This window comes from Enhydra lutris, unplaced genomic scaffold, assembly GCF_002288905.1.
Source record: "Enhydra lutris kenyoni isolate GAN:26980312 unplaced genomic scaffold, ASM228890v2 scaffoldscaffold16, whole genome shotgun sequence".
NCBI lineage: Eukaryota > Metazoa > Chordata > Mammalia > Carnivora > Mustelidae > Enhydra > Enhydra lutris.
The window spans coordinates 24,322,830-24,337,700 of NW_019154100.1; the positions used below are offsets into that span (position 1 = coordinate 24,322,830).

At 37.1% G+C, this 14,871-nt stretch overlaps 1 pseudogene; it reads right to left on the reverse strand.

Moving 5' to 3' along the window:
* The window catches only part of LOC111147221, a 66,614-nt pseudogene continuing 51,743 nt past the window's right edge, over positions 1-14,871 (reverse strand).

A 14,871-nucleotide genomic window follows, 5' to 3' on the forward strand; every position in this document is an offset into this window, starting at 1 on the left:
TTATGCAGCAGGCTTCTTTTCTTCTTTGTGGTTTCTTTTTTCTTCTGTAGGCTTCTTCTCAGCTGCTGGTTTCTTGGTAGCTGCAGCCTCTTTTCCCATCAAACGTTTCTTCTGCTTCTGGACATGAACAGCCTTCTTTCCTTTCTTTGCTCCCACAGCTTCTTACCTGGATCCCCCTTCTCATCTGATTCAGCTTCTTATCTGTCTGAAACTTAGGATTCTTGGCCAGGTGAATAATGGTGTTCTAGTGCATGGACTTTGCACGTGGGTTTAGTGTCAACATGATGTCAGGTTTTTCAGTGGATTCTTCTTTAGGACTCTGCGACGACTCTTCTTGAATGGTGCTCAGAGGGCTTTTTGGATCTCTGGGCTTTTCAAAGTTCTGCTAACGTCTGCATTAAGTATCTTGTGCATGGGAAGGTTGTAGTTACTCTTGAGGGAGGCAGCCTTATGCCCAGTGCCATACAGATTGTCTAACTTGAGGAAAACTCTTTTAGCCCAAACTCAGAAAATTCCCACATGCCCACCAGGAGCAGCTCCAAAATGTCTGGCTTGCTTTTATTAAGTAGATTAATTCCAGGGGTGTTTCTGAAGGCCCTGTTGATACCATTGCCTTCATTATAGACGATGCACAGTCCCCTTTGCTGAGTATGAAGACTTTCTCATTTTGCCCTTGCCAGCTCTCATTTGCAGAGAGGCATAGAACTTTTTGATATTATTCCAGGCATTAAGTTCTCCTCTTCTCTCCCCTTCCCCTTCCCTTCCCTTTTTCCTTTCTCTCTCTCTCTCCTTCTTTCTTCCTCCCTCCTTTCCTTCCTTCTTTCCCTCCCTCCATTCCTTCTTTCCCTCCCTCCCTTCCTTCCTTCCCTCCCTCCCTCCTTCCCTTCCACCCTCCCTCCATTCTTCCCTTTCTCCATCCCTCCCTTCCTTCCTTGTAGTTTAACAAAAGCTTATTTCTCATTCCTATAAAGTCCATCACAGGACTGTGGGATTCTATAGAACAGCTGCTCTCCATGTAGGGGGCTCAGCATTCCAAACTGAGTTTCTGATCCCTTTTTCTGTATGGGCTTCCATGACCAAGGCAGGAAAAACACCAAAGTCTTGCACCAACAAATAAAGGCTTCAGCCCAGCAGGTTTTTAATTTCTTAAGAAGCAAAACAGCCTCCTTGGTCTTCTTCTTCTTTGTCTTTTTTTTTTTTTTGAGACTTATTTATTTTAGAGAGAGAAAAAGAATGAGCGTAAGCACACATGTGTGGAGAGTAGAAGGGGCAGAGGAATAGGGAGAGAGAGAGAATCTTAAGCAGACTCCCTGCTGAGTGTGGAGCCCAACATGGGGCCCCATCCCACAATCCTGAGATCATGACTTGAGCTGAAATCAAGAGTCGGATGCTCAAATGAGACACCCAGACATCCCTTCCTTAGTCTTCTTGTAGCCTTCAACTTTATCTTCAACCATCAAAGGAAGTTCAGGAACTTCCTCAGTATGATGACCTTTAGACACAACCTATGCTGGTAAGGCTGAGGCAGCCAGGCCAGAGCAGATGATCTATTGCCTGTGTTGTGTTCACTCTGCAGTGCTAATGGCTCCAGGTTTTGGTTGGTGCAAATGTGCAGCTGCCACAACGCATATTTCCCAAACCACCCTGGCCAGAACACTGAATCTTACTGCCTCGAACTCTAGGAATTCAAGCCATGGTTCTGCCAGTAAAGACTCAGCCCTGGTTAGATGACTGGCTAATTCACTGATATCATAGGGCTATATGTTGTTTTGCATAAGTTGGAGAACAAAGTTCACAATATCAGGTCATACGGGAGCCCTGAACCCAGCAGGCAAAGTAACATATTTGCCAGATGACTCCCCATTTTTGAGTACATTGATATCAATGGACGAGCATATGGGGCGGAGAAGAGAGGACCATGCTGCTTTCAGTCCTGCGGCTCCAGGAAAAAAAAGAAAACAAAAATGTTTTAGGATATCTATTATATTTATGAAGAAGTAGTCTATTTCTTAGTTCTGAGTGGATTGAAGAAATAGCAAACAAAGAGACTGACAGATTAGAATATATAAAAATAAACATAATGAAAATGGTAAAGGACCGTAGCTGATGAGAAAAACTTGCCTGAGTTTAGGAGATAGTGGGTTAATAGTTATAACACACAAAGTAATTATTCACATTTATAAGAAAATTATTAAGATTACAGTAGATGAATACAGAAATATGTGAAAAATTTTCAAAAATAAAAGTGCAAATTAACCTCTGGATTATATTTTTATGCTTAGTAAAGCAGCAAAATATTGAAATGGCTAGGTCCCATGGTTGTGGTTAAATTGGTGTTAGTTTTCATTTATGAAAGCAGTGTGAAGTTGGTATAAAGTAGTTTGATGATGTCTCATGAGCCATAAAAATGATTTTCTCCTTTGATCCCAGTGGTATCAGTCTTAAAAAATTTGTCTTTGAAACATGTTTTAACAGAAACAAAAATAAGCATTTGTAGATATTAAATTGGAAGTTGAATAAATGTGGAACAAGTGACTCCTTTAATAATTCATTGTCAATATCATAGACTGTTATACAAGCATGAATTATGAAGACATACATTATGCTCATTTACACAAGGAAACACTACCTAAAAATGTGTTTGTGCTATAAATAACAGTGATGGAACATTTTAAAAATCCTTTATTTTTTTCAACATTTTATTATGAAAATTCCCCAAATTTTCATAATAAAATGTTTTATTTGTTCCCAAATGAAAGAATTTTCTAACGAATATCCATATATTATCACTTAAATTCTTCCACTAACATATTGTTATACTTTGCCATAATATTTTAAAATTTAATTTCTGTGAAAAATTTAAAACTTCCTTCAGTTATCAAGAATGATAGTTTCTTGAGATGCTTATTTTTGATTAACAGAGGCATAGCATAACTTCTAAATTTCCATGAAAAGGTTTAGAACAGTTTTCTGTAAGTTTGTGTATGGCCACCAGGTGTAGCTCTGGACTCACAACATCCTGGAATAAGCATCTGCAAGGAAGGGTTTTAGGGAAAGTAACTTCCAAATGCAAACTAGACTTGTTTATCAGCTAAGGGTGCAGTAAATCTCTTTTTCATTAAGATCTAAAGTAATTTAGGTTATATATTTATTTTATTGTTCAGAAAGTCTTTGCCACAATTTTTTTTGCCTGGAACCTGAGTTTCTGACTCCTCGGCGTCTAGGTCAAAAAGTTTTGGGTTATGCTGCAAGTATGTTTATATTATCACCTTTTAAAAATGATTATTTAAGAAGGTTAAAATTAGTTGCGGAAATGGAAATGTTCTTTTTTTTTGCAATGAAAACTCATCACAACTCTAATTTTTCTTTCATGTGATTTATGTTTTTATCTCTTCAAATATAAACTCCATGAAGTTTGGGACTATACCTAGCACAGTGACAGGAATTCACTGAATATTTTTTAAATAAATATACATAAAGAATGATCGAAACATTTTTCTGAAGGCTGTTTTATAGGAATTAGTATATCTATTCTTTAAGAAGCGTGATTGTTCCATTTTTATTTTCTTTTCATAAAGGATAAAAAGATTAGCTTTAAATATTCTTCATAGTTTAAAAGTGGCTCCTAGATAAAAATATTTTCCTGTTTTTAATGGAAAAAAGAATATTGTTATTTTTAAAAGATAGTAGAGCCTATGTTGAAATCCATTTTAACTAAAAATACTCTGCTTTTTCTTCCACTTAAAGGAATCCTCAATTTCTCTCTATGTTAGAATCATCAACTATCAATTTGTTTCTACATACTAGAGAATAAAATCATTGAGGCAAGAATCTAATAGTATAGTCAAATAAATTAAACTATCTACTGGAATAACCAAGGGGAAGGATATTTCAATTTAAAGTCTTTTTTTTTTTTTTTAAGGAGAGAATATTATATAAGCTGTCTACAAAATATAGTTCTTTTTTTTTTCATAAAAGGAAGCTTTTCAGAATAAAAGGTGTTGGGAGAATTTTAGTGTAAGTAGAGATGTTTCTCTCAAAGAATTTAATGTCATAATTTGGAATTTTTGACAGTAAGGTGGAAAGATTCATGGAGAATAAACGTTACACTTGGTTTTAAAGGATTTTTGTTTTACAAAAAGAAGGGATATTTCTAAGAAATAGGATCACAAAATTACTTAGCTCAAGAATTAAAGTATTGACAAACTTTATGCTTATCTCTATTCTGCTTTTACTTGTTTTCTTTCAGTTGTACTTGACAAGGAAGAGTCATTTTATATACATATAGCCTAAAGGGCTGTAACTTTGAAGATCTTTACTGTTCTTCATTTCCTTGAAAGGTAAGTAATGTCTATATTGCATACCTGTCTTGCATACCTTCTTTCCCTTCTTTGTCTTCTCTCTACTTTTTCCTCTCTTTTCTCCTCACACTTTTTTTTTTTTTTTTTAAACCATTACTAGTTTGTTTAGAGAAAGATTAGTTACTGCTGAGGGAATTTTACAACAGATATTCGGTAATATAAAGTATTTCTTGAACAACTTTATACTAAGGTACAGACTTAAATCATTATCATCATGTTTTTGTAACTGTCTAAAAATATTATACAGATTAATATTGTTTTAAAGATTTTATTTATTTGAGAGAGAGAGAATGAGAGAGAGCAAGAGAGGGAGAAGGTTAGAGGGAGAAGCAGACTCCCTGTGGAGCTAGGAGCCCGATGCGGGACTTGATCCTGGAACTCTGGCATCATGACCTGAGCTGAAGGCAGTTGCTTAACCAACTGAGCCATCCAGGTGCTCTGGATTAATATTTTAACATTTATTTGCTTTTACTTGAACATCATGATTCATTCTTCTCTAACATCAGCTCCACTTATGATAATCAGCTGATAACTACAAATTACAATTGCTATGACAAAATGTATGTGAAAAATGCCAGTGTAATTTTGATCATCACTATTGTACTTGCCTGAATCATGGGTTGCATCATCTTCTGCAATCTGATTTATGATTCAGTAGCTTTTATTTCTACTATATCTTTTCAGTCCCCACATAAGCTTCAGTCGTAGCAGATAAATATGTGATTACAATTTGCCATAGTTGGAAAACCTGGATAATTTCTTTTGGATATTTTGTCATAGCGATTGTAAACTTATAGTTGTTAGGGGTTGTTAAAAGCTCTTCTTGAGTCTCCTGGGCCTTGATTTGCCTTCAGCTCAAATAATCCATATGCCAAAGCAGCACATTCTGGGATGGCCTGCCTGAACCCCATCAATATAATTAAGTAAACCTTCAGGCTCTGATATAATAATTGATTTTAAAATAGCCTTTGGTTGTTGGTTTGAACTGCTGCTTTCAAATTTTACCTCCTTTTGCGTTGAAAATTTATGCAGTGTGGAAATGTAATTTTGTTTCATAATGAAAGCCTGTGTGCAATCAATTACCACAGTGTATACGGTGGGGTGGGTGCTAGGCATTATGTCTACATTATCTCATTTAATCCTCACGATGAAAGTATAAATAATACTCTTTTACAGAGGAGGAAGGAAAGTGAGGCATAAAAAGCTAGGTTCTTGGCAAAGATCACATTTATCATTGTTGAACTTATGCGTGGGGCACCAAGATAGATGCTGAAGACACTAAGAGGTATGAGTCTTTATTCTAGAAAGTCTTCAGTATGGTTGTTGAGACAAGGCATTATCTGTGAAAAAAAGAAAAGAGATAAGAATTGTTTTAAGTACCATTAACTTACAGTAGTATCTCCTAGGAGAAGTGAATCAGTCTTGGGTTCAGCAAAGCTGCCTGAGACTCTATTCTTGAGACCAAAATGAAGGCATCTCCACTAATTTTGCATGAGTCTGTTTACTGCCTTTACATTCTTTTTTTTTTTTTAAATATTTTATTTATTTATTTGACAGACAGAGATCACAAGTAGGCAAAGAGGCAGGCAGAGAGAGCAGGGGAAGCAGGCTCCCCGCTGAGCAGAGAACCGATGTGGGGCTTGATCCCAGGACCCTGAGATCATGACCTGAACCGAAGGCAGAGTCTTAACCCACTGAGCCACCCAGGTGCCCCTACTGCCCTTACATTCTTTTTTTTTTTTTTTTCTGCCCTTACATTCTTGAGAGTTAAAATCGATTTCCCCTTATTTTCTTGAAATGAAATGGAAGGATAACTTCTTTGTGGGAAATAAAATGTTCTTATGTAACAAGCTGTACGTTATTTCACTACTTTGGTAAACTAGAAGCTTGTTAGTTTCAGGTGCAGAGATTTTCTTGAATGGCTGGCAGAAGGATTCACTATACATGTAAAGAAATAAATTTTAATTTCTGTGCAAGTTTAATTTTTAATCAAATTACTTTATTGTAGGAGATACGCTCCCTTTGATAAAAACAGTTTGTAACTGAAGTTCATTTTTCAGGCTAAAGCCATTGCCAGGGACCATCTATGTAGAACAAATAAATAATGTAATATGGAATACAAAACTGTCAGTTCTGGTTTGAGTAAGAGATTAAAGTGAGTTTTTTAACTCTCACACCAGTTTGGGGAAAATGTCTCTCAATTTTAGGGAAATCTGGCACAGGCTAAATAGTTTTTGCTTTCATTCTTTATTATCAGTATTTGAGAGAAAGGAACAGAAGGATCACATGTAGAGAGACTAGAAAGAAGTGTTATCTACCTCAGTGCTTCCAAACTTTTTGTGTTCTTTATACACTTTTGAAGAGTAGAAATTAGAGTAGTCCATTTGAGGGATTAGAAGATGACTGGTTTTTTTTTTCTTAAAAAATTTTAGGAAATAGAAAATGCGTCTCATAGTTATTGAATTCTTCACTGTTACTGTTTAATACTGTTGACTCTTTTGACTATGTTCTCCTGCATACGCAGAGGTATTCAGTTTTTAATGTTCTACTAAATCAGGAAGATTTTTGGGGGGACTGACCAGATGCTCCATCATGTGTCTTACTTATTTATTGATTGATTGGACTTGTGCAAGAACTGTATTAAATTAATTAATTAAATTAACATAATGTATTATTTGTTTCAGAGGTACAGGTCTGTGATTCATCAGTCTTACACAATTCATTATGTGTCTTATAACTAATTTATGGCAAGTTGTATCTTCTCTGTATCTAATCTTTCACATAGCCTATAAGTCTAATACACATGTATCAGTGTATATCTTTATATTCTTATTTGTAACAAAAATAAATTTTGTATGTATGAAGGGTTTGTGGTACAAGATAAGCCTATATAGCAAAGGGTGAGAGACCAACTGGGGCTGGGATAGAAAAGACAACTGGCCTCTAGGAATAAAAAATTGGGAACTTTGAAGATTGTGGCAGTCTAGAAGTTGAGAATCAACTCCTAGGTAGAAAACTTTTGACAGTTTTAGGATTCTGGTTGAATTGACAAAGGAAAATTTGATAATTTATGTATTGCTTTTTAAAAAATTAATGAGAGGTATTAAACTATACCTTAGATTTTTTGTTGCTTCTTAAAGTTATGTTTTTTCATAATGTTTATTTTTTATTACTAAATGTAGAATAGAAATAAGAAGAAATAGAAAGGGTACCTGGGTAGCTCAGTCAGTTAAGTGTTTGACTCTTGATTTCTGCATGGGTCATGATCTTAGGGTCTTGGGATTAAGCCCTGCATTGGGCTCTAGGCATGGAGCCTGCTTGAGATTCTCACTCCCTGTGCTTGAGTGCTCTCTATCTCTCAAAAATAAAAATAAGTGGAAATAAAACACCACATTTCAACCACTTAAAAAATAATTTTTAAAATTTTAGTGTTTTCCATTCCATTTTTTCTGCAGAGGTTAAAAAAATGTGTTATTTTAATGTTACACATAGAATCATAACTTTTTCATATTATTATAGTTTGCATAAACCTTTAAAAGTGGCTTTAGAAAGTATTCTTTTAAGTAAATATATCATAGGTCACTTAATTTCATGATTTTTTTTCAGTTCATTCTGGGAGTTAGGAGGAGATAGGGTTAAGTTAGGTGAACTGTAATTAGAAGGTAGAACAGAAGTCTAATTCTAAAATATTAAGTTAATGATTAAAATTACCCGAATTAGAAGAAACTTAAAGATCAAGGTCCAGGACAGATTAATAAAAACTATAATGCTACCTTCTGGCTCCATGGCCAGTTGTTCAGTAGATCATGGCATTCTTTTCCATGAAACCAGGCTCTCTTGCCATCACAGACTAGAGATTTAAGATATTCATTTTCTAGGTGAAAGCCAAAGATCTGAAGTTAGAGACTGTAACAACCAGGTCTAATTTGTCAAAGAGAAAATACAAAAGATCCAGGAACAAGGAGTAAAAAGAGACAAGTAGCATCAGAAATCAGAACATAGGAATTTGAATTGCGGGTAAAAGTAATTTTCTTAATGATGGTCTTGTACTTATTTGCTACATGTATTTTTCCTAAACGTATTCAAGAAGTCTGCATTATGGTACAATGTTAAAGGGAAAATAATAAGGTAGTATGTTAGAATAATAGTAATTTTTTTTCTTTTTCTTGTTTCTAAATTTTCTATAGTATGATTATATTTACTGTTATAATTAAAGTAACTTAAAAAGTATTCAAATAATTTAAAGACTATCAATTATCATAATGAATTCTAACCAAAAATTTCTTTGTAGATAATGTGTGTTTCAGATATATCTGAATTAGCACTGGACTTGGGGTCATAAGAATTGGGTTTTAGGCCAAACTGCTCCATTACTATGTATGCTTTTTTTTTTTTTTTTTAAGATTTTATTTATTTATTTGACAGAGAGAGATCACAAGGAGACGGAGAGGCAGGCAGAGAGAGAGAGAGAGAGAGGGAAGCAGGCTCCCCACTGAGCAGAGAGTCCAATGCTGGACTCGATCCCAGGACCCCAAGATCATGACCTGAGCCGAAGGCAGCGGCTTAACCCACTGAGCCACCCAGGCGCCCCTATGTATGCTTTTGGTGCCAGTTCGAATGTGTATTTTCCTCCCACACCATCAAACAGGTCTCTGACACCAGTGGAGTGTCCTACAAGTCAACTCATTTCTGATACTGTCTTTCAAGAGATGGTGTCAGATTCCACAGGTTAATGGCTCAGTTCCATAAACTGCCCCCACTTCAGATGCCAATCATAAGGCCAGGTTGTTGCCTTGCTTCTGACCAGTGGACTATATATTAGAGGTCCTCAAGTTCCCTTTCTTAGGTTTGATTGATTTGTTCAGGAACTCAGGAAACTAGTTTCCTTAATAGGTCACCAGTTCACTGTAAAAGGATATAACTGAGGAAGAGCCATAGGAAAGAGATGCATGGGATGAAGTGTGTGGGAAAGTATGTGGCCATGGAGCTTCCATGCTCTCTCCAAGTATACCACTCTCCTCAAATCTCCACATGTTCACCAACCCAGAAGCTCTCCATACCCAATCCCTAGGTATGATTGAGAAATTATTGACCATTGGGGCACCTGGGTGGCTCAGAGGGTTAAGCCTCTGCCCTCGGCTCAGGTCGTGATCCCGGGGTCCTGGGATCGAGCCCCGCATTGGGCTCTTTGCTAAGCGGGGAGCCTGCTTCCTCCTCTCTCTCTGCCTGCCTCTCTGCCTACTTGTGGTCTCTGTCTGTCAAAAAAAAAAAAAAATTATTGGCCATTGACTATCAATTCAACCTCTAGTTCCTCTTCTCTCCTGGGAGGTCAGGGTGGGTGGGATTGAAAGTTCTAACTATGGTTCACCTGGCTTTTTAAAATTCACCATGTTAACATAAACTCTGGTGTGTTTGAAAGAGTTTTGTTAGGATATCAAATCCCTGTTATGGGGACGCCTGGGTGGCTCAGTTGGTTGGACGACTGCCTTCGGCTCAGGTCATGATCCTGGGAGTCCTGGGATCGAGTTCCGCATCGGGCTCCCAGCTCCATGGGGAGTCTGCTTCTCTCTCTGACCTTCTCCTCGCTCATGCTCTCTCTCACTGTCTCTCTCTCAAATAAATAAATAAAATGTTTAAAAAAAAAATCCCTGTTATGGTTCTTATTACTTCAGAGAATTCAAGGGTTTTAGGAACTCTGTGACAGAAACAGGGACAAAGACCAAATGTATGTAATTCTTATTGTAAATGACAATGTTACACTATGCAAGTCACTTTTTTCTATCTGGATTTCTACTTTCTCTTCTATAAAATTGAGATAAAATGGTATCTACCTCTTGGGCCTATTGAAGAGATTATGATAATATCTTTGAAAGTGCTTGGTAATGTGCTTCACAGATGTAAGCTATTGTGGAAGTTTTAGGATGATTTAAAGCTAAAGCAAGTTCTTTCAAGTTTTGAAAAATGTTTAAAAATAAAAAGTGAAAGTTAAATAAATGTTTTAATCAAGGAAGACAGACTTTTTCTCATCCTCCAACAGTTTTTTTGTTTTTTTGTTTGTTTGTTTTTTAAGGGATTTTGTTTATTTATTTGAGACAGAGAGAGAACGAGCAGGGGGTAGGGACAGAGGGAGAGGGAGTTATTGCTAGCCTGGATCTCCTGAAGCATGATGGCTCCTAGGGGCATGTCATTCAAGGTGGTACTTGGGTGGGGCACAGGCAGTGTTAAAAAATTTGCAGTGAAAAAATTTTTTTTGCATTGAGCCTAAGGCCCTAGCCTGTAGGCTAGAGTGAGCATATCCTTAGGAGAACTCAGGGCAGAGCACACTGCTAACAGGTTAGATAGCAAATGTCTGCACAGCACTGCCTTCTGTAGGTGGTTGTGTTTATGCTGAAGGGCAGGAGAGGAAAATGGTGCCTGCCAGCTTCTTTGTTCTCAGAGAAGTCCCCCCACACCCTCTGAAATACTTATAAAAAGATATCCCTCCTGTTTGCCCAGGCATCATGCAAACTGTCAATTCTACATTGCCTCTCTGTGGGCTCTTGTCTCTGTAAGGATGGGGACTGAGCTATTCCTCATCCTCCCTGCTGGTCTACTGCTGAGTCAGCAGACTTTAAAGCTCCAGGCTCTGAGTCCTGCTAATTATACAAATTCATGGAATTCATTCCCTCTGGTTTTCAAGAACAGACAATGTGGGTTTTTTTTTTTTTTAATCCCTTTGTGGGTTCCCTGGTGCTTTTCCCTCTTTGCACCTGCAGTCCTATCCTTCCTATGGGTAGCTCCCAACCATTGTTTCTACCCTTCATAACTTTTTCCAATGTGGCTTCTTCTCTACATTTAGTTGTGGTTTGTTCTGATAGTCTTCCAGTGGCTTTCCAGTTTATTGAGTTGGACGGGAGTGATATATAGTTCTAAAAATGGATTGGAGTGAGTTTAGGGTCTTCCTACTCCACCATCTTTCTGGCACCCCCAGGTGTATCTAACTCTGGGTCCTTTGATTAGGGCATTTAGACCATTTATATTTAAAGTAATTATTGATGGTTATGTACTTTTGCTACTGGTTTTATGATTGTTTTGTAGGTCTTCTCTGTTCCTTCTTTTATACTTTTTCCTGGTGATTGATGACTCTGTGTGTGTGTTATGCTTGGGTTTCTTTCTCTTTATTTCTTACATATCTTTTGTAGGTTTTTGGTTTGTGGTTACCATGAGGTTCATATATAGCATCCTGAGTATATAGCACTCTATATTAAGTTGATGGTCACTCAAGTTTGAACACATTTTAAAATAATTTCTCTTTCACTCCCCTCTCTGCATTTTATATGTATATTGTCATATTTTACACTTTTTATTTATAATTTTCTTACTTCTAATTATGGCCTTTCTTTTCTACTTAAAGAAGTCCCTTTAACATTTCTTATAAGGCTGATTTAGTGGAGATGAATTCCTTTAACTTGTTTGTCTGGGAAACTCTCTTTTTCAAATCTGGGTACAATATTCTTGGTTGTAGGTTTTTTCCCTTTCAGTTCTTTGAATATGTAAGATCACTCCCTTTTTACCTGCAAAGTTTCTGTTGAAAAAATCAGGTTATAGCCTGTGGAGCTTCCTTTATATGTAACTATTTGTTTCTTTTTGGCTGCTTTTAAATTTCTTTTTATCTTTAATTTTTACCATTGAAACTATTATGTATGTTTATTTAGATCTCCTTGGGTTCATCTTCTTTGGGTCTCTCTGTGCTTTCTGGACCAGGATGTCTGTTTCCTTCTCCAGGTTAGGGAAATTTTCAGCTGTTCTTTCTTTCCTTTTTTTCTTTCTTTCTTTCTTTCTTTCTCATTCCTTCCATCCTTCCTTCCTTCCTCTCTCTTCCTTCCTTCCTTCCTTCCTTTTCTTTCCTTCTTTCACAGCTTTAATTTAGAATAGTTTTAGATTTACAGAGAAGTTATAAATATACTATTGAGGATTTCTAAATACCCTATTCCCAGTTTCTCCTATTATTAACATCTTATGTTACTAAGGTATGTATATCACAACTAATGAACTAATATTGATACAATATTTTTGTTTTATAAGATTTATTTATTTGTTTTAGAGAGAGAGCTCAAGTGGAGGGAGGAGCAGAGGGAGAGGGAGAGAGAATCTCAAGCAGACTCTGCAATGAACAGATCCTGAAGGATCCCACGACTCTGAGATCATGACCAGAATGGAAATCAGGTCAGATTCTTAACCAACTGAGCCATCCAGGTGCCCTTTTTCATAACTTTTAACTGTGCATTAAATATTAAAAATTGTGCTATATGGAGGAATAGTCTAGTCCGGTTATTCTCAATCTTTAAAAAAAAGATTTTTTTCAATATAGTTGACATACAATTTTACGTTAGTTTTGGGTGTATAACATATTGATTCAATATCTCTATAAATTAAGCTATGCTCGCCACAAGTGTATCAGCTATTATTTTTTTCAAATAATTTTTCTGACCCTTTTACTCTCTCTTTTCCCAGAGCCCCTATAATGTGTTATTATGCTTGATGTTGTTCTAAATGTCTGTTAACTTATCCTCATTTTTTTTTTAAAGTCTTTTTTCTTTTTGTTGTTTAACTTGGGTGCTTTCCAGTACCTTGTCTTCTAGGTTGCTGATCTGTTCTTCTGCATCCTTTAATTTGCTGTTGATTCCCCCCAGTGTACTTTTTATTTCACTTATTGTATTCTTCAACTTTGATTGGTTCTTTTAATATTTCCTTTGTTGAAATTCTCACTGAAATTATCCACTCTTCTCTGAAGTCTGGTGAGGGGCTTTATGAACAATACTTTGAACTCTTTACAGTAAGATTGCATATCCCCATTTTGTTTAGTCCCCCCCCCCCACTCAGGTTTTGTCTTATTCTTTCATTTGGAGCATATTCCTCTGTCCCCTCCTTGGGTTTGACTTTCTGCACTTGTTTCTATGAATTAGGTGAAACAGCTGCCTTTCCCTTCTCTTGAAGGAGTGGTCTCTTGAAGTTCCTTCTCTTGAAGGAGTGGTCTCTTGAAGCTCCCTCTCTTGAAGGAGTGGTCTTATATAGGAATGTCCCCATATAGACTTTGTGTGCCTGGTGGCTCTGGCTGACTGGCCGGAGCTGAGGTGGGTGTGGGCTGAAGTACTCTGTGGAGGTGATGTCTTGGTGGGACGGGTGGAACTCAGTGGGTCAGCTGGGGGTGTTGTGGGATACTTTTGTACCTGGGCTACCTTGATGAGATTGACTTTACTGTAGTGGGTGTAGGATGGGGATTTCCTGGTATACACCATGTTGGGGCACCCTTGGTGGACAGCTAAAGCTGGGGTGGGCATTAGTAGGTGAGGGACACCTTGGAGGGACTGCTGGACCTAATGTGGAATAGGCATCTGGGGCTCACTGAGGTGGCAGGCCAGCTGGAGCACAGCGACCATGTTCTTATTTGTACTATCAAAGTGGAAGGGGAATGTAAACCATGGTGTTGCCAGCAGCTATGACTGACCCTGAAGACAATTCCAACATTTCCCCACCATTTGGTGAATGCTCTAGGGTTAGTAGATGGGTTTCTTTTATTTAAAGTCTAGGTACCCTATAAATGGTTTTTAATGTTGTGCCTTAGGTCAGGTGAATCTGTGTTTGGCCTCTCAGTGTGATCCTTTCGTACTGCAGTTCCTAGTATTTCTGGTACAGTTCCTGGTGTTACCATGTTTCTGTCTCTCCTGATGTGTACTCATTGTCCTATGGAAGATGTTCACTCAGCCCTCAATTCTTCTTCAGGAGGAATTATTGTATATGTAGGTGTAGCTTTAGTACATCCAGGGAAGGGGCTAATTTCAGGGGTCTTCCTATGCCACCACTTGGACCAGGCTCTTCATTGAAATTTTTAGTAGGTCTTTATGTATTAGAGAAATTTCCCCTTTGTTTATGATAGTTGGTAATGTTTTATAGTAAGTGCAACAAAAAGGCTGTTTTGTGCCCTCAAAGTTACTCACACATCCCAGGACTTGGGTATCTCTTACAATCTATGGTGTTCTTCTCCCCACCCTACCCAAGTATTGATTTAACATCTCTCAGATGCAGCAGTTGCAGCAGCAGGTAAGATTATTTCCTCATTGTAGGTAAATGTATTGTGACCACAGCATTATACAAAGCTGATGTCTTATTTGCATTGAATTGAGAGGGGAAGGCAGGGAATGATCTTAATTCATCACATCCCTACCCTCTCCACCAATCTGTGTTGTAATACTACTTAGAATTACAAAATGGATATCTGTGCAGTAGGAAATAATCATTGGACTTTCATAGACCATCAGTCTTTTCTAGACTCTAGCTTTTAGAGGGCGTAGAAGTATTTCATAATTGATTTCTGATAGTGATAACTTTGCAAACGTTGAGGGTGAAAGCCAACTCATAATGTCAAAGTCTATTTTATGAATAGTCTTTCTTCAGAATTCTTGTCACCCTTGAACCATTCTTTTTAAAATGATATATTTTTTCTTCTATTCTCTCTGTCTTGTCTTCTCTT